The sequence below is a fragment of the Lepisosteus oculatus genome, unplaced genomic scaffold, assembly GCF_040954835.1.
Source record: "Lepisosteus oculatus isolate fLepOcu1 unplaced genomic scaffold, fLepOcu1.hap2 HAP2_SCAFFOLD_74, whole genome shotgun sequence".
In the NCBI taxonomy this organism is placed as follows: Eukaryota; Metazoa; Chordata; class Actinopteri; order Semionotiformes; family Lepisosteidae; genus Lepisosteus; species Lepisosteus oculatus.
In genome coordinates, this window is record NW_027168298.1 from 253,243 (window position 1) to 276,691 (window position 23,449).

General features: G+C 44.2%; 4 non-coding genes across 4 annotated transcripts; all 4 read left to right on the forward strand.

Annotated features, from left to right (window-relative positions):
- The first annotated feature begins 3,554 nt into the window (after positions 1 to 3,554).
- On the forward strand, positions 3,555 to 3,636 carry trnas-cga (transfer RNA serine (anticodon CGA)). The gene has a single exon. It is a non-coding gene; the product is annotated as a tRNA-Ser (tRNA).
- A 9,258-nt stretch (positions 3,637 to 12,894) lies between these two features.
- On the forward strand, positions 12,895 to 12,967 carry trnar-ccu (transfer RNA arginine (anticodon CCU)). The gene has a single exon. It is a non-coding gene; the product is annotated as a tRNA-Arg (tRNA).
- A 2,480-nt stretch (positions 12,968 to 15,447) lies between these two features.
- trnas-aga (transfer RNA serine (anticodon AGA)) lies at positions 15,448 to 15,529 on the forward strand. Its single transcript has one exon. It is a non-coding gene; the product is annotated as a tRNA-Ser (tRNA).
- Positions 15,530 to 16,371: 842 nt separating this feature from the next.
- Positions 16,372 to 16,445, forward strand: trnai-aau (transfer RNA isoleucine (anticodon AAU)). Its single transcript has one exon. It is a non-coding gene; the product is annotated as a tRNA-Ile (tRNA).
- The last annotated feature ends 7,004 nt before the right edge of the window (positions 16,446 to 23,449 follow it).

Consider the following 23,449-nt stretch of genomic DNA (forward strand, 5'->3'; position numbering starts at 1 on the left):
GCTCAACGCATGGTGTACGTACTGCATACATGTGTCTTGAGAATGAGGAATGGGCCCCTGAGACATTTACCTGTTTCACAAATGATCGTATTTTACTAGAGATTCTGTTTGGGATTCAGATGTGCATTCGGACAGCAATTCCTTTCAAGAAATGATACATTCTGGATGAGGTCAAAGGTGCTGGAACACTGTATTTAGGATGTGTTTGCAGTGATTGTGTCTCCTGCTTCAACGCAGTGATATATAGATGTGCTCCTGTAATTTATTGGTACATGCCCAGGGCAGTAAGTAGTCTGAGGATTTATTTCCAGACGGCATAGAGCAGTGAAGCAGTGAAGTAGTGCAACACACTGGATCATTATATTATTAGAATCTATTCTACTTAAATTATTACATTATACACAACTTGAGCTCTCAGCACCGTACTGAGCCCAGGTGTTTTTCTAAAGCTGTCAGGTGCAGTTCATTTACATGAAGGAAATCTCTTACTGGGTACGATTACAATGCAGTAAGTAGCACAGGCTACTTAGGGAGTAAGCTGATGTGTTTAAAAACAACCAGCGCCAGGCAGGAGTCGAACCTCCAAACTACTAATCCATAGTCAGATACATTATCCATTGCACCACTGGCCCTGGTGTGCCACTGCAGGACTGTAAGCCAGTGAGCTTAGCACTGCAACTAGTAAAATATTACCCCCGGTCCATTCTTTTCCAAAAGTGAGAAACACCTGTTTTCTACATTTTGTCTGTTTTAAAACCATATCTCTTTAAACCAAACCAAGAGTTTGTCTTTTGCACTGATATTCTGATTCATTTCGATTTCAAAGAAAAAAAAAAAACATTACCTTCCAAAGCATCATAAAATTGTCCCTTCCTCCAGACTCTACTTCTCTCTTGTAGTAGTACAGCAGACCTTTCCAGGTGAGCAGATCAAAGAGTCCGAAATGAGCTTCCTCCATCAAGCAAAGTACCTGAACATGACTCTGTCATCATAAAAGCGCCCCTGTAATAAAGAAATTAAATCCGAAATCAAGAAGGCAGTTGCCTACTGAAATACAAGAAGTCATAAATTTTAACCTAGCAACACATTAAAGGCTGCATCTATACAAGTACGATTCTAGAAATGCTCACCAGATTACGTTTTAAGAAAGAACTGCGCCTCAGGTTCCGCCGAGATCTTAACTCGGATGGCAGGATTCAGAGTCTGGAGTGTGGAATGATGGCGCACGGAGGGTCCACATACTGTGGATCCCTCAGTGATCTTCCGCGTATTCAAACCGCCAGCGTGTGACTCCCCTGTCCCCGTGACCTCATTGCTCTGCTCTCGCCTCTGTGCAGCTGAGCCCGACTCATGGTAAAGTGGAAAAAAATATGCCCTCACCGTGAGATTTACTCTGGAGTGAGGATAGTTGTTACCTTATTATCGTTGAAACGGATGTATATGATATGGCGACTAGGTTCTTCTCCATTAGCAGGCTTAAGGTTAAAGAAAAAAACATTGCTGACTTCTTTTTTTTTTGCCAGCCGCGAACGCTGATTAGCGAGGTTTGTACTTCATGTTTTGCAACTTGCATCCATTTTAAGAAAAACAAGTCGTTCAAGACAGGAAATGAATACTTGCATTTAATTAAGTCTAGACGTATGCGGTTGTCCATAATGACCAGTTCTGTTCGAGAACACAGAACAAAAAAAGGCACCGCTGGGATTCTGACCCAGGATTTCCTGTTTACTAGACAGGCGCTTTAACCAACTAAGCCACGGCGCCCCGGGAGTGCTGTCTTTTTGCAGCCACTTGGACACACCACTCAGACACATCTGCATTCGGTGTGTGCTCCACGTGCTCGCTGAGCAAGTTGCCACCTTTAAATACAATAGCAACATCGACACCAAGAGAAAGGATGACAAATGGCTTTTATCTGGAACTTTTCATGTCCAAGGAGCTCAATGTGCTTTCTGTGTACAACAGGGCCACTGAACTCCACACTGGCCACTGAACCACAGCAGTGGCTTGCTGGCTTGACATCTCCCAAGGAAAATGTTGAAATCGCATGTGGAACAGGAAAATGACCCTCGAGTATGAGGGAAAAAAAAGAAAAAGATCAACTGGAGTGTGCCAACCCATGTCAGGACAGCCCAGTTTTGTTGACGAGGTGGCCGAGTGGTTAAGGCATGGGGTCGAATCCCATCCTTGTCGCTCTCCATGTCTGACACGTGTGCCCGTTCGGTGTTGGCCCTCCTGTTCTTTGCTCCGGTACTAGAGCCGTACATTTTCTAGCGGTGGCTGAACATGGTATAGTAGGCTAACGTCGGTATCGAGCAGTGACAGTAACAGTATTTACATGCCGCTGCTGCCAAGTGGCTCTGGGTTGAGACCGCGTTTTCACTTACTTGCAACGCAAACGGAGAAAGCGATTTTTGACAGTCTCTCGAGAGACTGCACTAGGTGTTTAGGGATAGACTTTGTCAGTTCCCCCTGGGATGATGGCCTCTCAAATAGTTTGTGATTCCTCTAGACGTTTATACAGTAGAAGCCTGCTTCGTGGCTTAAATCCAAGCTAATGTAACGAGTTAGAGGTCTGATGCAGAACTGCGAATTCAATGAACGGGAACAGTACAGTACATTGGACTGTATGTGTGAGGAAAGCTGCCCCCTTCTGTCCCTTGTCGACCGAACAGAGGACTGTAAAGGATACCGCCAAGAAACTTTAGGATGCTGGTTGGAATACAGCTCCAAAGAAGCCCCTTTGGGTGTTATGTCATCAAAAAGTAAGAACAGCGACTCTCCCTTTGATCAAATGCGCAACAGAGCTGTTTTCCGTGGAGCAGGTTTCAGACCCGTAGACCTGTTTTATTTGTAGGGCAGGGCGCATTCCCAAATGCGAATCTCCTTTTTTAGAAATGCTTTGGGCGGCGTGAAGTGAAAATAAGAAATGGGCTCCAGATGCACATGGAAGCAATCAAGTGTTTCATCAGAGCTGTTTCAAAGACTGCTCAAGAGCTTTCCTTTCACAGAGGCGCAATGATTAATGATGGGGGTGCACCCTTCAATGCGCCTTACGACTCTAGGGAGTGATTGAGACGATTCGTAGCGTGTGCTCATTTCCCTCTATTCCCCGTGTTGCAGTGGTAGGATGACGTAAATGCCTGCTTCGACACGTAACTGCGTTATAATCAAGTGCAGGAGCTGAGGGCTTTTGTTTTGTTTCGTTTTCCATGGCGTTTGTAAGCACGCAAATCAAAGGCAATTCCTGCGTCTAACAGGAATGTAAATGCTTTTGAAAGTGCAGTGTGGTGCAGCTTGTAAAATCCTTATCCACATTTGTGGTTTGTTGCTGTTTTTTCTGTCTGCCAAAGCTGCATTTTGACATCCGGACGGGGAGACTTTATCATTTGAACGTGAAGCCAGCCTTAAACCCTCTGAGGCGTGTCTGTCTGCCGGCACGTATTTTGTCAAAGGTATTTTTTTTTAACGGAGAGCGACTTTGAAAAGGTTTCCGCAGCCACGTCGCACTCCGTGTTAGATTAAAGGAGGAATGCGGCGATGGCGAACTCGCTGTAGTCGTGGCCGAGTGGTTAAGGCGATGGATTCGAAATCCGTTGGGGACTCCCCGCGTAGGTTTGAATCCTGCTGACTATGGCGTCTGCCGCACGTCTTCTTGTGCCTGCGCGGCAAAGGCGAAGTGCCGCTTCTCCTTTCCTGGTACTATAAAAACGCTAAATCGCTTGGCCCTGCTGCCATGGAAATGAGTTCTTCAGATAACCACACATCTTGCGTTTGCACCTCTGGTGTTCTACTTATGCCTTTGAAAACCTAATGAATAAAACTGAAAGAACCGGCACAATATGTAGGTGCTCGTAAAGCACGCATTAAAGAACTGTTAACAGCAAGGGTTTCAGTGGGTTAACTGAGGAGAAGGCGTGATCGCTAATTGTTGACTTTGTATTTGGTGTTAGAAACATTCTTACTGTGCATGACGTGCAACAAATGTAGCCACAGAAATTGCATCACGCTTTCATGTATGCTATTGCAGACACCAACGTTGCCTAGATAGAAAACCGAAATAGCCGTGGGTTTGCTTTTGGTCTGAAGGATCTCTCTTCGAATCTCTATCATTTGTCAATGGAAGTAAAAGGCGCTGCAATTTCATACGTTCAGAATCAAACCCGCAGCTGTTGTTCGACTTTATTTCTTGACTAATTACAACTGAGTGTCGCATGAGCAGTTACGTAAACTTGTCTGGTATATTTGAACACAAATGCCGTTCTTCAATTAAAACTAACAGTACATTGTCAGGGACATTCAGTTCTATACAAACAAGAGACAGACAAGAGAATATTTCTACCGTTCATGTGGACTACGTGTTGACTTACTGATCGGAATAATTGAAAAGTTCGGGTTCATAGCCGATGCAGTGCGTGCTAATTAGAACAGCAAAGCTGAGCTCTCAGCACCGTACTGAGCCCAGGTGTTTTTCTAAAGCTGTCAGGTGCAGTTCATTTACATGAAGGAAATCTCTTACTGGGTACTATTACAATGCAGTAAGTAGCACAGACTACTTAGGGAGTAGCCCGGTGCATTTAAAAACAACCCGAGCCAGGCAGGAGTCGAACCTATAATCTCCTGATCCGTAGTCAGACGCGTTATCCAGTGTGATACTGCAGGACTGTAACCCAGTGAGATCAGCACTGCAACTAGTAAAATATTACCCCGGTCCATTCTTTTCCAAAAGTGAGAAACACCTGTTTTCTACATTTTGTCTGTTTTAAAACCATATCTTCTGTCTTTTGCACTGATATTCTGATTCATTTCGATTTCAAAGAAAAAAAAAACATTATCTTCCAAAGCATCATAAAATTGTCCCTTCTTCCAGACTCTACTTCTCTCTTGTAGTAGTACAGGAGACCTTTCCAGGTGAGCAGATCACAGAGTCCGAAATGAGCTTCCTCCATCAAGCAAAGTACCTGAACATGACTCTGTCTTCATAAAAGCGCACCTGTAAAAAGAAATTAAATCCGAAATCAAGAGGGCAGCACAGTGGGCAAAAGACGTATAATATTCGTCTATTAAACGCATACCTTAGACGTCTAAATGTGGTCTGCAATTCGTCTAGAATCTCTGCACAGTGTACGAAGTAAATTATTTTCGCAGTAATTAATTTACACGTGTATAATAAACATAGTAAATATAATAAATTAATTACTGCGAAAATAATTTACTTCGTACACTGTGCAGAGTGCCGTATACTCCTAGCTGCGGCACACACGATACAGATGCAGCCATTCAAAATGGGTGAGGTATTTCGCGGCATACCTCGACACGCCCACCGGGGTATCAGGCGGTTCACGTGTGTCACGTGACTAACTATCCGGCGTCGCCTTGTTAAACCGCCTTTAATTTTGAACTGTGTATTACAGCATGTTAATCATCAGTCATTAAAATGTTGGTATATTTTATGAAAGCAAGATTGCTCAGTTGGACAAAAGTACACAACCTACCTTTATCAGAAATATTTATGCATCAAAGCCTTTACTGAAGATATTACTAATAGTATTGTAACGCCTACGGCCGACAAGCAGTGTGTGTAAGAGCCGGCGTACCAGAGCGGGTGACGTCACCGCCCTTCCCTGTGATAGCAGGACCACAGCTACTGGGCTGTGGAGAGATCTCTCTTTAGCTCACGGAGCTAGGTCGCTGCAGAGAGACGCGGAAGTCCCGGGTTCGAGCCCCGGACGGTGCAGGGGCCGACCTAATGCGGCAAGGGCGCCCGCCTGAGCCCCCGTTGCGTTACAGTATTAATAATGGATGACTTTGGACAAGCTGTATACTCAAACTGTAATTTCTTTAGCACATTTGTACAAGCACTTGGAATCTGTCCAAGCCATACTTTGTCAGGCATTTTGTTTTACTTCAACGGGCATAAAAACTTCCTTGCTTTTAACAGGGCCTTACATAATTTCTAACTACGAAAATGATTTAAAATGCGACACCTATCATGGAAATATAAATATAAAATATAAAAATCTTAAGATTTTTAAAATACATGACTTTGCTAAAATTTATTTGAAAATAAAAACAATTACAACCGCCAGGGGAGAGAGAGAACAGGGTAGGGATGTTGGTTTTGCATAAGGGGCGGGGCTATGGAAATTATGTCTGTTTGGGAATGTGTAGTTACATGTTCTGGCTGTTTGTGAATTATCATTGTTGAGTATGGAGTGTTGAGGTATTGATTTTGTGTAATGCTTTATGTTGAAAATTGAGGTGGATTTTGTTTATGATAAACAGGATAAACTGGGATGGGAGGAAGGTTTGGTTTTGCATAAGGGGCGGGATTATGATAATTGTAGGACTTTGCCAGAGTAAAATGGTTTGATTATTTGATTTTGTATTGTGGTTGTTATCTATGTTTTTGGTTGGTATTATGTTTATATGGTTGTTTTTGTTGGTTGGTTGTTATTATGGTTATTAATAATACGATCTATAGTTGAAATCTGAGCCTAAATAAAAAGAAAAGGCAAGTGATTAGGTTTATGAGCAATCTAATTACTTATTCGTTTAAAAAGCTATATAAAATAAAGTTTATTATTAATTTGCTGGACAGAACGGTGAACATTATTATGCATAAGACAAAGATAACGATCCTGATCAGTTTAGAAATCTGTGTACGCTGTAAGGTTTTTACTTCTTAAACTTTTAAAATACACGTTTTGAATAGAAAGAAATCCTCTTCCTGGTACAGTATGTATAGCAAACCAGCACGTCTTTTTTCTCCAATCAGAGGGGTGTCAGATGGTGTCAGCCAATCACCATTCTGCGTTGGGTAGCAACGGGTGACTGTACTCAGGCGGAAGATGTAAACAGCTTAATGTTCGTGTTAAATAATTTTTTTAAATTAAAATTCATTCTATACAGCAATCGCATATTTGGGTACCGTTTCATAAAACTTTCATGCTTAAAATGTTTAGGGAGAAATGGAAGACTGGTGTGTATTTTTTCTTTAAACTACCAAGACCAGCCATACACAGTACAGTTTACATACATACAGTAATGTTTATGTTCCTAAATTAATATCGTTTATGACCTTCAGATGCGTTATGCTCCTCTTCTTTTTATGCTCAGCTACTAAAATTTCCCTTTAGTGGTAAAATCCATATAAATATTCAAAACTAAGCGGATTAAAATGTGCACAGTAAAGACATTAAATGATTAAATCTTTGCACTACCAACCAATGCACCACGAGTGCCCCTGTCGGTCATTTTGGCCAGCCAATCACTTGCCCTGCGCTACCCTCTGGTGCCCCGCGGTGGCTTGTGGGTAGGTTACTGTACCGCGGGTTTTTACCGCGCATTTTGAATGGCTGCATCTATTAAACGCATACCTTAGACGTCTAAATGTGGTCTGCAATTCGTCTAGAATCTCTGCACAATGTACGAAGTAAATTATTTTCGCAGTAATTAATTTACACGTATATAATAAATATAGTAAATATAATAAATTAATTACTGCGAAAATAATTTACTTCGTACACTGTGCAGAGTGCCGTATACTCCTAGTTGCGGCACACACGATACATACAGTAAAAAGCCTCAGGCACTGTGTTAGATGTGTTTTCGATGTTATATATGCGTTTATTCATGTCGTCGATTTTACGGTTGCAATTCGACGTTGATTATACGTCGAGGCGACGTATATATACGTATAGCCGTATTTTCGCCGTAAATATACATATATTCGACGAATCAATGTCCACTGGGAAGGCGCATTGAAGGGTGCACCCCCATCATTAATCGTTGCGCCTCTGTGAAAGGAAAGCTTTTGAGCAGTCTTTGAAACAGCTCGGATGAAACACTTGATTGCTTCCATGTGCATCTGGAGCCCATTTCTTATTTTCACTTCACGCCGCCCAAAGCATTTCTAAAACAGGAGATTCGCGTTTGGGAATGCGCCCTGCCCTACAAATAAAACAGGTCTACGGGTCTGAAAGCTGCTCCACGGAAAACAGTTCTGTTCCGCTTTTGATCAAAGGGAGATTCGCTGTTCTTACTTTTTGATGACATAACACCCAAAGGGGCTTCTTTGGAGCTGTATTCCAACCAGCATCCTAAAGTTTCTTAGCGGTATCCTTTACAGTCCTCTGTTCGGTCGACAAGGGACAGAAGGGGGCAGCTTTCCTCACACATACAGTGCAATGTACTGTAGTGTTCCCGTTCATTGAATTCGCAGTTCTGCATCAGACCTCTAATTCGTTTCCTTAGCTTGGATTTAAGCCACGAAGCAGGCTTCTACTGTATAAACGTCTAGAGGAATCACAAACTATTTGAGAGGCCATCATCCCAGGGGGAACTGACAAAGTCTATCCCTAAACACCTAGCGCAGTCTCTCAAGAGACTGTCAAAAATCGCTTTCTCCGTTTGCGTTGCAAGTAAGTGAAAACGCGGTCTCAACCCAGAGCCACTTGGGAGCAGCGGCACATAAATACTGTTACTGTCACTGCTCGATACCGATGTTAGCCTACTGTACCATGTTCAGCCACCGCTAGAAAATGTATGGCTCTAGTTCTGGAGCAAACGACAGGAGGGCCAACGTCGAACGGGCACACATGTCAGACATGGAAACCGACGAGAGTGGGATTCGAACCCATACATGCAGAGCACAATGGATTAACAAGCCATCGCCTTAACCAATCAGCCACCTCGTCAACAGAACTGGGCTGTCCCAACTGAGTTGGCGCGCTCCAGATGACTTCTGGTACCTTTAGGGTACGGTGTTCCCTGAAGGGCTCTCAAACCCCGCATTTCAGATGCCTAGCTGTATCGCTGATGTGTTGCACCTCAGAATCACTTTTAAACCTTACCTCTGGTATCTTTAATCCCTATTGCTCAACGCATGGTGAAAGTATTGCATAAATGTGTCTGAAAATGAGCAATGGGCACCTGAGAGTCATTTTCCTGTTCCACGTGCGATTTCAACATTTTCCTTGGGAGATGTCAAGCCAGCAAGCCACTGCTGTGGTTCAGTGGCCAGTGTGGAGTTCAGTCGCCCTGTTGTACACAGAAAGCACATTGAGCTCCTTGGACATGAAAAGTTCCAGATGAAAGCCATTTGTCATCCTTTCTCTTGGTGTCGATGTTGCTATTGTATGTAAAGGTGGCAACTTGCTCAGCGAGCAGGCGGAGCACACACCGAATGCAGATGTGTCTGAGTGGTGTGTCCAAGTGGCTGCAAAAGGACAGCACTCCTGGGGAGCCGTGGCTTAGTTGGTTAAAGCACCTGTCTAGTGAACAGGAGACCCTGGGTCTGAATCCCAGCAGACAACCGCTAGACTTAATTAAACACAAGTATTCCTTTCCTGTCTTTAACACGACTTGTTTTTCTTAAAATAGATGCAACTTGCAAAACATGAAATACAAACCTTGCTAATCAGCGCTAGCAGCTGGCAAAAAAAAAGAAGTCAGCAATGTTTTTTTTCTTTAACCTTAACCCTGCTAATGGAGAAGAGTTAAACGACCGAGTCTATGCAGCTTAAACGGTGCGCACGTTGGGTTCTTAGCTGAAAGGGTGGTAAATCACGCTCACTCCAGTCCTTAATCTTTTAAACAGGATACAAAATTGAACATAGTCGCCACATCACATACATCCTGTTCAATGATAAAAAGGTAACATCTATCCTCACTCCAGAGTAAATCTCACGTTGAGGGCATATTTTTTTTCACTTTGCCGTGAATCGGGCTCCGCTGCACAGAGGAGAGAGGACAGGTGACAGGGGAGTCACACGCTGGCGGTTTGACTACGCGGAAGATCACTGAGGGATCCACAGTATATGGACCCTCCGTGCGCCATCAGTCCGCACTCCGGACTCTGAATCCTACCATCCGAGTTAAGATCTCGGAGGAACCTGAGGCGCAGTTCCGTCTTAAAACGTAATCTGGTGAGCATTTCTAGAATCGTTCTTGTATAGATGCAGCCTTTAATGTGTTGCTAGGTTAAAATTGATGACTTCTTGAACTTCAGTAGGCAACTGCCCTCTTGAGTTCGGATTTAATTTCTTTATTACAGGGGCGCTTTTATGAAGACAGAGTCATGTTCAGGTACTTTGCTTGATGGAGGAAGCTCATTTCGGACTCTGTGATCTGCTCACCTGGAAAGGTCTGCTGTACTACTACAAGAGAGAAGTACAGTCTGGAAGAAGGGACAATTTTATGATGCTTTGGAAGATAATGTTTTTTTTTTCTTTGAAATCGAAATGAATCAGAATATCAGTGCAAAAGACAAACTCTTGGTTTGGTTTAAAGAGATATGGTTTTAAAACAGACAAAATGTAGAAAACAGATGTTTCTCACTTTTGGAAAAGAATGGACCGGAGGTAATATTTTACTAGTTGCAGTGCTGATCTCACTGGGTTACAGTCCTGCAGTGTCACACCAGGGCCAGTGGTGCAATGGATAACGCTTCTGACTACGAATCAGGAAATTGCAGGTTTGACTCCTGCCTGGTTCGGGTCGATTTTAAATGCATCGGGCTACTCCCTAAGCAGTCTGTGCTACTTACTGCATTGTAATCGTACCCAGTAAGAGATTTCCTTCATGTAAATGAACTGCACCTGACAGCTTTAGAAAAACACCTGGGCTCAGTACGGTGCTGAGAGCTCAGCGTTGCTGTTGTTCTAATTAGCACGCACTGCATCGGCTATGAGCCCGAACTTTTCAATTATTCCGATCAGTAAGTCAACACGTAGTCCACATGAAAGGTAGAAATATTCTCTTGTCTGTCTCTTGTTTGTATAGAACTGAATGTCCCTGACAATGTACTGTTAGTTTTAATTGAAGAACGGCATTTGTGTTCAAATATACCAGACAAGTTTACGTAACTGCTCATGCGACACTCAGTTATAATTAGTCAAGAAATAAAGTCGAACAACAGCTGCGGGTTTGATTCTGAACGTATGAGATTTCAGCGCCTTTTACTTCCATTGACAAATGATAGAGATTCGAAGAGAGATCCTTCAGACCAGCAAGCAAACCCACGGCTATTTCGGTTTTCTATCTAGGCAACGTTGGTGTCTGCAATAGCATACATGAAAGCGTGATGCAATTTCTGTGGCTACATTTGTTGCACGTCATGCACAGTAAGAGTGTTTCTAACACCAAATAAAAAGTCAACAATTAGCGATGATGCCTTCTCCTCAGTTAACCCACTGAAACCCTTGCTGTTAACAGTTCTTTACTGCGTGCTTTACGAGCACCTACATATCGTGTCGGTTCTTTCAGCTTTATTCATTAGGTTTTCAAAGGCATAAGTAGAGCACCAGAGGTGCGAACGCAAAATGTGTGGTTATCTGAAGAACTGCTTTCCATGGCAGCGGGTCCAAGCGATTTAGCGTTTTTATAGTACCGGGAAAGGAGAAGCGGCACTTTGCCTTTGCCGCGCAGGCACAAGGCGACGTGCGGCAGACGCCGGAGTCGTCGAGTTCCGAACCTGCGCGGGGAGTCCCAAACGCACTTAACCACTCGGCCACGACAAAAACGAGCTCGCTGCCGCCGCATTCCTCCTATAATCTAACACGGAGTGCGAGGTGGCTGCGGAAACCTTTTTAAAGTCGCTCTCCGTTAAAAAAAAATACCTTTCACAAGATTCGTGCCGGCAGACAGACACGCCTTAGAGGGTTTAAGGCTGGCTTCACGTTCAAATGATAAAGTCCCCCAGTCCGGATGTCAAAATGCAACTTTGGCAGACAGAAAAAACATCAACAAACCACAAATGGTTTTTACAAGCAGCACCACACTGCACTTTCAAAAGCATTTACATTCGTGTTAGACGCAGGAATTGCCTTTGATTTGCGCGCTTACGAACGCCATGGAAAACGAAACAAAACTAAAGCCCTCAGCTCCTGCACTTGATTATAATGCCGTTACGTGTCGAAGCAGGAATTTATGTCATCCTACCACTGCAACACGGGGAATAGAGAGAAATGAGCACACGCTACGAATTGTCTCTAATCAGTCCCTACAGTTGTAAGGCGCCTACAGTTGGAAGCGTGCACCCCCATCATTAATCTTTGCGCATCTGTGCAAGGTAAACTCTGGAGCAGTCTCTGAAACGGCTCAAAGGAAACAAGTGATTTAATTCAAGGGAAAGGCTTGGGTCAGTTTCAGACGGCCTCCAACAGGGAGATTCAAGCGCCCCACCTTCAGCCCAATCTGCGCTGCCAGAACGCCAACGGCTCCTCTGCTCTCCGGGGTGCGGTTGTGACCCCGTAACCTAAAGTGTTGGTGGCAGACAAATGGAGACTAACAGGTGATGTCCTAGGACATGACTTCATTGTGACACTCGGTGGGGATGGTGACCATTGCTTGGAAAAGAGTGCGAGGCCCCTTTAGAAAAACATTTTGTTAACAGGCATTCTGCCTCAGCCTAAACACCTATAGCTTGCAAAGAGCATGCTATTAGACAGGCACCTCTACAAGACCTTAAGAGTCTCTTAAACTAGTGATAGTAAGGTGTTCCCAATGGGCGATGTTCGGCTTTCAAATAATCACTCCGTGGAAGCGCCGAGATGCAGCTGTTTAAGGCTTAGAAGCAGCTGACTGTTTCACTACCTAGCTGATCACTGTCAGTCAGGGAGCTTAGAGGTGAAAAGCCTGTCTGAGAGACAATTCGCCGTCGATCAGTTCAATATGTTCCGTACCAGCTCGGCGCACCTGAGATCATCTTGGTAGCCGTGTAGCTCAGATGAGTGAGAGCGTGTGTGTGTACCACCGTGATTGGATGCCGGCCCTTCTCAGGTCACAGTAAACCTTCTGCTGCCTAACTTCCCTAATTTTGGGGATCCCTTTGAAAAATCAAAGGAAAAAAAAAACTGGCTCTTCATCAGCGTGATCGACCCAACCCAGTGTGCCCCAGTGGCCTAATGGATAAGGCACTGGCCTCCTAAGCCAGGGATTGTGGGTTCGAGTCCCATCTGGGGTGCTCCTGTCCCTTTTTGAGCGTACAAATGTCCTTGTGATTTGCAAAGCTGCAACCCCACCTTACTCAGTGAGCGTCTCTGCTTTTCTCTCACATACAGTTGGGAGAAAAACTTTTGTAAACAGCCCTTCGGAATGATGTGGATTTCTGCATGAATGGCTCCTAACATGTGATCTTATCTTTATCTAAGTCATAATAATTAATAAAGAGAGTCTGATTTAACAAAGAACACACACCCAACATTTGACATTGCTGTTTCTTTATTGACCAAATGGTTTAAACAATCAAGGTCATTGATGGAAAAAGTACGTGAACCCTTATATTAAGGAGCTAGTGGAACCTCCTTTATGACAAAAACCTCAACCCCCACTTTCTGTAGCGGCTTGTCAGACCTGAGCAGCGGTTAGGAGGTATTTTGGCCTATTCCTCTATGCAAAACTGTTTCAGTTCATGTATATTTTTGGGATGTCTTGCGCTGAATGGCCTGCTTCCGATCACGCCACAGCACTTCAATGGGATTGGGGTCAGGACTCTTACTTGGCCATCCCAACATACGGAATTTCTTCTGTTTCAGCCACTCTGTTGTTGATGTACTCCTTTGTTTTTGTCATGTTGCAAGACCCAGCGTCTTTCGAGTTTTAGATCACAGGCAGACACCCTGACATTCTGCTGTAGAATTTCCTGATACATCTCGGAATTCATCGGTCCCTCGATGATTGCAAGCCGTACAGCCTCCGCCATGCTTCCCAGGTGGGATGAGGTTTTGGAGTTGGTATGCAGTGTTTTGTTATCTCCAAACATAACGCTGTGCACATTTACCAACAAGTTCAACTTTTGTCACGTCTGTCCACAGAACATTGTTCCAGGAGTTGCTGTGGAACATCCATGTGGTCTTTAGCAAACTTGAGAGGGGCAGTGGTGGTTTTTTTGGGGGGGAGAGCAGTGGTTTCCTCCATGGTGACCTCGCATGATCACCACTCCTGTTCAGATTTCTTCTTATGGTGGACTCATGAACACAGACGTAAGACAAAGTAAACCACCTGTTTGCTAGATCCCATCCCCACTCAGCTAGTCAAAGATTCCCTCGAAGGACTGGCAGGACCTATAATTAGTATGATGAATGCATCGCTTGCGTCAGGCGTCGTACATGATCAATTTAAGGTAGTGGTTCTTAGACCGCTCCTTAAGAAGTCAAATTTGGATCCACAAGTTCTTAACAACTACAGGCCTGTCTCAAAGGTCCCATTTCAATCTAAAAGTCTTGAAAGAATAGTTGTTGCCCAACATCAAATGGATTCAAATAATATACTTGAGAAATTTCAGTCTGGTTTCTGAAACTGCATTAACAAGAGTCGTAAATTATATTCTCTTAGCTACTGATGCGGGGAATGCAACAGTGCTAGGTTGCAACAGTGCTAGGAATGCAAACTTTAGGTTGCGCTTCTTCATGCTGCATCATTGGCATGAGTGGAGCTTTTTAAACGTCTGTACTTACTGCGCCCCATAAGAAATCGTTTGTCCCTGTTCAAAAGAGATTGTGCGATGCCCTGCAGCGTTCGCAAAGCAAACCTTTGACAGTTTGAAAAGAGGAATTTATTCTGCTTCCTGTGCGTGCAGTAGTTACAAACTTGAACGTCTTTGCACGATCTCCTGCAGTTTTCAGGGGGCAGGCTTGGTCAGATGGCTTGGAAAAACGCACTGTGTTTCGGCTCGGGAAACATCATGAGCAGTGTCCTGCGTGTTTTCTGTGTATAGCTGTCTTTTAACGCATACAGAATTCATTCGAAATCATTGATTTCTCCAATTAACAAGGATCCCTTAAATGATGAGTCAAAGTAACATCTAATCGGATTAGTTTCCTTAGAGCTAGTTCAGAGTTTGGTCAAGAGTTTACCTTTCACAGATGAGCAAAGAAGAATGTTGGGGGTGCACGCTTCAAGGCACCTTACAGCTGTAGGGAGTGATTCGAGACGATTCGTGGCGTGTGCTCGTTCCCATATACCATACGCCCCGGCGTGCAGTGCTAGGATGACGTACAATACCGCTTGGGGACGTAACAGCGTTATATGCAAGTGCGGGACATGAGGGTTTTCGTTTGTTCGTTTTGTTTTGCTCTGCTTTGCTTTGTTTTGCTTTCCATCGCGTTGGTAAGAGCGTAAATAAAAAGGCGATTCCTGCGTCTACCACTAATGTAAGAGCTATTTCAAGTGCGACGTGGTGCGGCTTTTCAAATGCTTGTGGGCATTTCTCTGTTGTTGATTCTTTTTTTGTGTGTAACAAAGTGGCATTTTCATGTCCGGACGGGGAGACTTTATCATTCAGACATGAAGCCACCCTTAAGTCCTCTGAGGCGTGTCTGTCTGCAAGGCTTGTATTTTGGAAATGTTTTTTTGAAACGGAGAACGACTTTGAAATAGGCTTCCGCCGGCGCCTCGCGATCCAGGTAAGATTGTAGCAAGAACGCAGCGGCGGTGGGGCTTGCTGTAGTCGTGGCCGAGTGGTTAAGGCGATGGACTAGAAATCCATTGGGGTCTCCCCGCGCAGGTTCAAATCCTGCCGACTATGTTGTCCGCCTCCAGTCGGTGTGTTCCGGCGCAAGCAAAGAAGCGCGCCTCTTTGCTTTTCCTGGTGGTTTTAAAACGCCCAATCGCTTGTACCCGCTGCCTTGGAAATAAATTCTTCAGCGTCCGCGAATGGCATTTTGCAGCTGGAAGCATATGTCGACGCTTTTTGCACAGAGCACCAAAAAAGCGTCTTTTTTGAAGGCCCAGACACTGAGCGTTGGTGGTTCAGTGGTAGAATTCGTGCCTGCCACGCGGGAGGCTTGGGTTTGATTCCCGGCCAATGCAGTGGCTTTTGCAGCGAGCGGCTCCATCACTTGCATCCCCTTGCAACTCGCAACTGAAAACCCACTGAAGCTAAGCAGGTGTGAGCCAGGTCAGTACCCGGATGAGGGTGAGCTACAGGGAAAAACAAAGCTTCCAGCTGGATGCGGTGTTAATGGTGCCGGCGGGGGGGCGCTCACCCTGAGGTCTGTGCGGGTCCCAATGTCCCAGCATAGTGACGGAGACGCTGTGTTGTAAAAGGGCGCTGTCTTTCGGATGAGATGTAAAACCGAGGTCATAGTGCTCTGTGGTCATTAAAAGTGACCACCAAAACCTTTGACAAAAGCTCTTGGTAATTGATGGTCTTCAATAATGCTTCTCCTTTAGGTACATTTTAAATCAGCTGAAAAATGCTGTGAAATGGGGGGACACTTCAGGCCAGTGTAGGATTTGGGTTACAAGAACCATGAAACTGCACGAAAAAAGCCCGTACACTGAATTACACGGCTTTCTATTCAAAGGAGGGCAAAAGAAATTCCCTGAGTTCGATTTTTTGCAGCACAGAGAGGACCACTGTCGTGAGGCTGGTTAGCTCAGTTGGTTAGAGCGTGGTGCTAATAACGCCAAGGTCACGGGTTCGATCCCCGTACGGGCCAGGTTCTTTTCTCCTCTCTTACCAAAGCTGTTAGGTTCCTTTCCGTGGTGAGATGGGTTGTCATGCAACGCTGCCACATAGTGCCGAAAGACAAGAGTGTTGCGGGAGAAGAGAAAAGTGTTTGAAGATTTAAGAGTGTCTTAGGTGGAGTCAAAATCAAGTGTCACAAATGCAAGTGGTTGGATTTCCAATGTTTAATATGGTAAAAATAAGCAGAAGTTATCTGCCGGTCATGGCACAGTCTGCCATGCTTTTGTCAGATACTGTAAAGTGGTGTCGAACTGGAGCCTCACCATTTGCATATGTGAGGCTCCAGTTATACATCGAGTGTCACATTAAATGACAAATATGAAGAGAGTTAAAGCAGCTGGAGAGGTTTTCTTACAACTTTTGAGCTGACACAGTTTTGGAAAATGTTTCCTTCACGCTGCACTGTACAACATAGGCAGCCAAGAGTCTCCAAAACAAAACAGAATTGACAGATAGGAGAAAATTCCCACTCGTCCTGAAGTTCCCAAAATCCAGCACTGAGCGTAAACAAAGTGTCTAAGTAGCGTGGGAATGCTAACCCTAACCCTAGCTGGAGTTTGAGCAATCCAGCACTGAGCGTAAAAAGATGAGTCAAAGTAACGTCTAATCGGATTAGTTTCCTTAGAGCTGGTTCAGAGTTTGCTCAAGAGTTTACCCAGTGGGCATTGATTCGTCGAATATACGTATATTCACGGCGAAAATACGGCTATACGTATATATACGTCGCCTCGACGTATAATCAACGTCGAATTGCAACCGTAAAATCGACGACATTAATAAACGCATATATAACGTCGAAAACACATCTAACACAGTGCCTGAGGCTTTTTACTGTATGTATCGTGTGTGCCGCAACTAGGAGTATACGGCACTCTGCACAGTGTACGAAGTAAATTATTTTCGCAGTAATTAATTTACACGTGTATAATAAATATAGTAAATATAATAAATTAATTACTGCGAAAATAATTTTCTTCGTAAATCCTGCAATCCAGATGATTGGGGTATTGGTGCATGGCTACAGTCTGTGCTAGGAACATGGAGAGGGTCTCTGGTTCAATACATATTTGTGGGTCTGGTATTATTCGTTATGATCATATCGTTAATATCCTGTTTGAAAAACATGTGGACTAAAGCTGCTGCTTCTGTGCTAATTGTACGCCCTGAAGGGATCATGAAGGTCAAAAAATGATTTCATGGGAAAGGTTCCCTTATCTAGTGGCAGAACCTGATGGGTAGAACAATATAGTTTTAAGGGGGGTTACTCTTGGGAGTGATTCCCCTAGATGCAAATGATTATTGTGGTTTATTTGTTCATAATAAGATGTTTTGCAGGAACGGAACAAAGAGAAATTTTACAACTTCAGCTAGAATTGTTCTGCAAAACGTCACAGCTGAGGCAGGGGAACAATGTGTAGATTTTTCTAAGAGTTATTACCCAGTTGTTGACCAATCTGTTGACCAATGTTGACCAAAAAAGCCTAGGATTATGCTGGGCTCCAGCCCACAGGGATTTACCTGTGCTGTAAGAACTAATGAGTGAATAAGGAGACTGGATTCTGGTGAAAGACTTCAGGAAAAAGAAATGGTGTTCACTCAGGTGGAGGGGGCTGTACCAGGTGCTGCTGACCACTGCCACTGCTGTGAAGGTCACAGAAATGGTGCCCTGGATTCATGCTTCCCACTGTAAAAAGGTCACAAACGAACTGAGCAAAGCACAGGAGTGATGTCTCCACAAGGACAGATGGGGATAACCTGCTTGGGACTGATGTGCACAGCCTTTTTCCTTTTTATGTAGAAGCCTGTCACCACCCCAAAAGAGGAAGAATCTAAACACGAAGCCTCTTTGTATACAAACTGGCTGAATGAAACTGATAATGAGGGGGATATGAGTAATTTGTGGTATAAATTTATAAATCATACTGTAAAGTTAAAGAAATTTAATGCATCTTGTTATATATGTGCTTTAATGCCTCATTCTACAGCCTCACCCATGCGACTTTTTATGAAATGTACTCTTTTATTAATATCACGTTAGAAGGCTTAGACGCTATCAAACAAGAATTAAGGGGAGTTAGATTAATGGCACTTCAGAACAGGTTCGTGCTGGACCTTCAAAATGCAGCATCTGGAGGAGTCTATGCTTTAGTAGGAGACTCCTGTTGTACATATATTCCAGCTAATGACTATGATTACGGAAATCTTACGCTCGCTATTCAGCATTTGAAAGAACTAAAAGACAAGGTGAATAAAGAGAGAGGCATAAAAGATACACCGGCTTTTCTCTCCTGGTTAGAATCACTGTTTGGGCCAGGGGGAATGTTTTTCTTTTAAGTTACTAACACCGATTATAGGGGCTGTGATACTTGTCTTCCTGTTTTTATGTTGCTGTATGACATGTATTATTCCAATGCTTCGAAATATGGAAATATGGTACCTAGGGGGATAAACTGTTCATCCTTCCAGTCTGGAGAATTGGCAGCTGTCTGACGTCAGTAAGTGATCCTTAAAAATTAATAGTTCCATGACAGTGTGCATCACCAGAAAATCAATTTCAATGCATTAAAACTCTTGTTATCCTTCTGATCATTGAAGTGTCATTGCCCCAGCACTGTATACTCTTACTTTTGACGCCTGTCTGAAGTTGGATCCATTTCTAAGAATGGTGACTCACATATCCTCATGTTCAACTTTGGCTCAACCACACAAACTATGAAGTTAATCATCTGCTTTTGCTCCAAGATTTATGTTACTAGGCTCTCTCCTGGGGATCCTCGTGTTCAAATATTGCCCTTATTGTGGATGATCCATGACAGAATTCAGGGAATTCAGAATTCTGATACCTCAGCTCAGATTCTGACTGGGCAGACTGTCATTGCATGGTGTGAATGTGTGCATATCTGTTTTTGTGCATGTTCTGTGGCCTGTTGTACAGTACATCACAAATGAAAGGGAAATGGAAAACTAAAATAAGACTCAAGTGTTTTATCTTTCATTAACAGTGTTTCATTAGTATCTGTGCTAGATCCTGTCATCCACTGCTTACCACGACAGGCTCTAGCACAGGATAGCAGCTAATACATTTAACAATCTCACTGCACAATGTTGTATATTCAAGGGCTGATCTTCTGTACTTTTTCTTTCACTTTTCATTTCCTAGAAACTCAGTCCTGCCAGGAATAATCTGAGAACAAAATCAATCTGAGTGAAAATCAAGCAGAGGAAGATTGTTTTACAGAGTCAACAAGGTCTAATTCAAGGTCATCAGCACTAACAACATTCTCTCTGGAGACAGGCGATAAGAAAATTGAAAGTGTGTATTGTTACACAACAGCAGAGACTATGAGTTATGCTATCATGAGAGTGGTGATGGATTTTTTTCATTGCTTAGTTTTGCAGGTTCTGTACATTTGAACATTCAAAGTGACTAAAGTAAAGGAGTTTTCCCTTTTTACCACATAATTCCCAAAGATCAACACTAATAGAAAGCCTAATTCCAGCCAAGATTCAATTACTGTCTCTCAGGCATCCCAGCAGTGGATTTCATGACTTCAGACAGCCATCTTTATCAGTGGAGAACTCAATGCTCTGAGGTTTACTGGCAGAGTCTCACACTGGGTAATATGTTGGTAAATAAGGTCCTATGGAATTCTACTATTGATAAATTCTACTATGGAACTGCGATGTGTCCTGAAAAAATCTTCTATGATAGTGGTACAGTCCATCACACCCCACCTACAGCCTTTAAAAGAGAAAAAAAAAACTGACAACAACAAAGTAAGTCTGTGGTGTAATCAGCTAGGTCTTGCAAACATACTTGACCTCTTCCAGCTACCAACATTATAAATGCTGTTTACACAATAGATGGTTATTTTTTGGCTTCTGATATTATGGTGGAAAAAGAGCCCTGGAATCTTTGTTGAAGGACAAAAGACGGAAAGAACGGGCAGTGTAACCATGGCGAAGAGAAGGGAAATATTCGAGAGAGCTTTTTTCATACACTTTTTATCATTGTTTTTCCAGCCCAACAATGATCAACAAATATGGGCAGGCGTCCTGTGCCAAATCCAATCTACCTTTCTTCCAAGCATACAGGAATGTCAGTGAATTAAATATTGACATATGAAAATACCCAAAAATATGCAATCACACATATGCAGTTTGAGCAAACATAAGACAATACCCAAGTACCACAAACTACCAGGCATCATTAGCAGTTCAGGTGGGGAGCTGTGTCAGCATGCGTAGGCTGCAAAGGAACAAGTAATAGGTCTATTCCATGCTTAAAAGAGAAGAAAGAAAACACAACATTTCAGCCGTGGAGCCCTCACACCTGAAGAAGGCTCCATGGCCGAAACGTTGTGTTTTCTTTCTTCTCTTTTCATCTAGTGTCATTAGCCAGTTCCTGTCAAAATAAAATAGAAATGGATAACATTCTAGAGAGAGTTTGAAATACCAAGGTACAATTTAAACCATATTTCTTCCACTACAACCACAATATTTTGGAGAGATCGCTGAGCCTAACTGTTCTGGCATGCCCGTTAGCCTCCGTCCTGCTTCAGCAATGAATGCAACGGGGCACATTCTGAGGGAGATGCGGTCAATCAGGTTGCAGGAAAACCACGCTATGCTTTTTTTTGAGATCCTGAAAAGGACAGAGGGGCCATGTATATGTGTGCAGCTGGATATGTAATTGCAGGTGGCGTAGCAAATTCTGCTGAAGCCCCACTGCCTGGTGTGGACGGTAGCTGTGCATGTTGCAGCAGAATTGTGCATGTGAGATCAAGGGGGCATGTCATGTGTTTGAGCACTTCACTCCCTTCCGGAAGCACGCGATTCCCCGAGTCCAAAAAATTTGTAAGTTCTTTGGATGACCTGTGGACCGATCTTTCACGATGAAGAATTCCTTAAGAAGAATAGATCTCGGCCCACCATCCCAATGCCTCCATCTCAAAACAGCAACCTCCCACTGCCCTTAGTCTGCAAGGCAGTCCTTTCAAGTGCGATGATGACGCCGGGACCTTCGTTGCCTATTGTACGAGCTGAACTTTTGTGCTCATCAATTCAACGCTCTTTCCATCAACTCATCTTGTCTTTTGACGCTTCGTGTTTTGTGCTCCTTTGACTATCGGCATATCGGGTGACTGCAAACACTGAAGTTCTTGCTTACGGAGTGTGGAACAGTGTTTTCAAGTGATCGCTGTTCTGTCATGTTGACGCCGAGTGAATCTTTCTTTGGCAACATGGGCAGGCTGACAGCAGCGCGAGCGAAAGTAATGGCAAATTTCTTGACTTATTTCTGAATGTGAATGTTCTTTAGAAAAGGGATGCGGCGTTGCTTCTCCCCCGTGTAAAGGTCACGCATTCCAGACGTGGTTATGAGCGAACAGTTGCCGCAAGTGTTTGAAAAGAGCAAGAGAGGAAGCAGCCCTGCCCCGTGTGGGGATCAAACTCAGGACCTTCAGATGATGAGACTGACGTGCTACCAACTACGCCAACGAGGCCAGCTGCAGTACACAGCCGGAAAGTTTGCCTCATATGGATTTCAGTCGCCCGTTCCCTAATCTTTAGACGCCCTCTGCTGGATGTTGCATTTGCCTTTTGATCTCACCGATACTTTTTTGGTCTGTTTCTGTTGCGAGTCTGTTTTTCAGATCTCACCTAGCACAAGTCTCTCTGGCTGAAGTGGCCTCTCTGCTTCAGCATCGTGCCCTCACTCAGCCATTAAAAACGTCACTCGGACTTCTGACATGCTGACATGAAATGTCAAGAGAGAGTGGCGGAGACGCTTAAGGCAGAGAGAAGATGAAGAGGGGGCGTGGCTGCGAAATGATTGACAGCTGCATGACGCTCTCCATGCAAGGTGTGACCACAGGCTAAAGGACACCTTTCGGCACATCAAGCTCTAAGCACACACCTGGAGGACGTGGGAAATGATCCCGCTACCTCTCGCATACAAAGCGAGCGCTGTACCATGCAAGCTAACCCCCCTCGCTGGGGCTCATGCCTCGGTGTCGCCTAGTGCCGCTTGTTCCCCTCTTACCGGTGCAGTTCACTGCCCTTCGTCTGCAAGGCAGTCGTGTAATTGCGGCTTTCTTGACTTATTGATGAAGGTCTGACTGGACGAGCAAATGACGCCTCTCCCCCGTCCTCAAGCTCGCTGACAGAATAAAATGGAAAGTGCTGCCATGGCTCATTGGTTTAGGGGTATGATTCTCGCTTAGGGTATGGGAGGTCCTGGGTTCAACTCGCGGATGAGCCCTTGTGTGTTCTTTTTGTCCTCGTCCACAAGACTGGGAACTGATATCCACATCACCTTGCAGCATCTGCTTATGGCAAACGATGGAATGTGACTAATGACTGAACGAGCCTGGTGAATACTCATCACGTGGCACAATGAGAGCGTGCAGTCAGCTGTCCAAGGCAGCAACCTCATTGCTCGTTCAAAAGAACACGTACTGAAAACTCATCACCACTATGTCGTAAATGAGCACCGCGATCGCTTGTTGTCATGCGTCCTTACTTGGGAAATGCAGAAGCAAAAACTGCCCTCTCTCAGCCACCGAAACGTGTGCGGCTCGCCTTGCACTCTCTGCGCCTCGCATATTTATGGAGCTGTCTGCTCTTCTTTCTGTTGAAGTGCGCAAGTTACGGGGCGTACTGCACACTATGATGTGCTCAATGACAGCTTTCAAGATTTGAAAACTATGAGCTTGATGGCTCAAGTCGAACGAATGTGGTTGTTACGCAATTGATGATCAAACGCACGTATTCTAACGATTCGTGAGAGTATGTTCTAAAGGTCCCTGGCTCGATCCCGGGTTTCGGTGTTTTGTTTCATCGCGCCCTTTGTTCCTCTCTCCAGTGCCCCCTGCCTAAAGTGACGTGTCCCTTTCTCAGCCCGAAACGCAAGCGAGACACCAGCAGCAGTCCCTGCAGGTTTCCGTGGTGTAGCGGCTATCACGTTTGCATAAC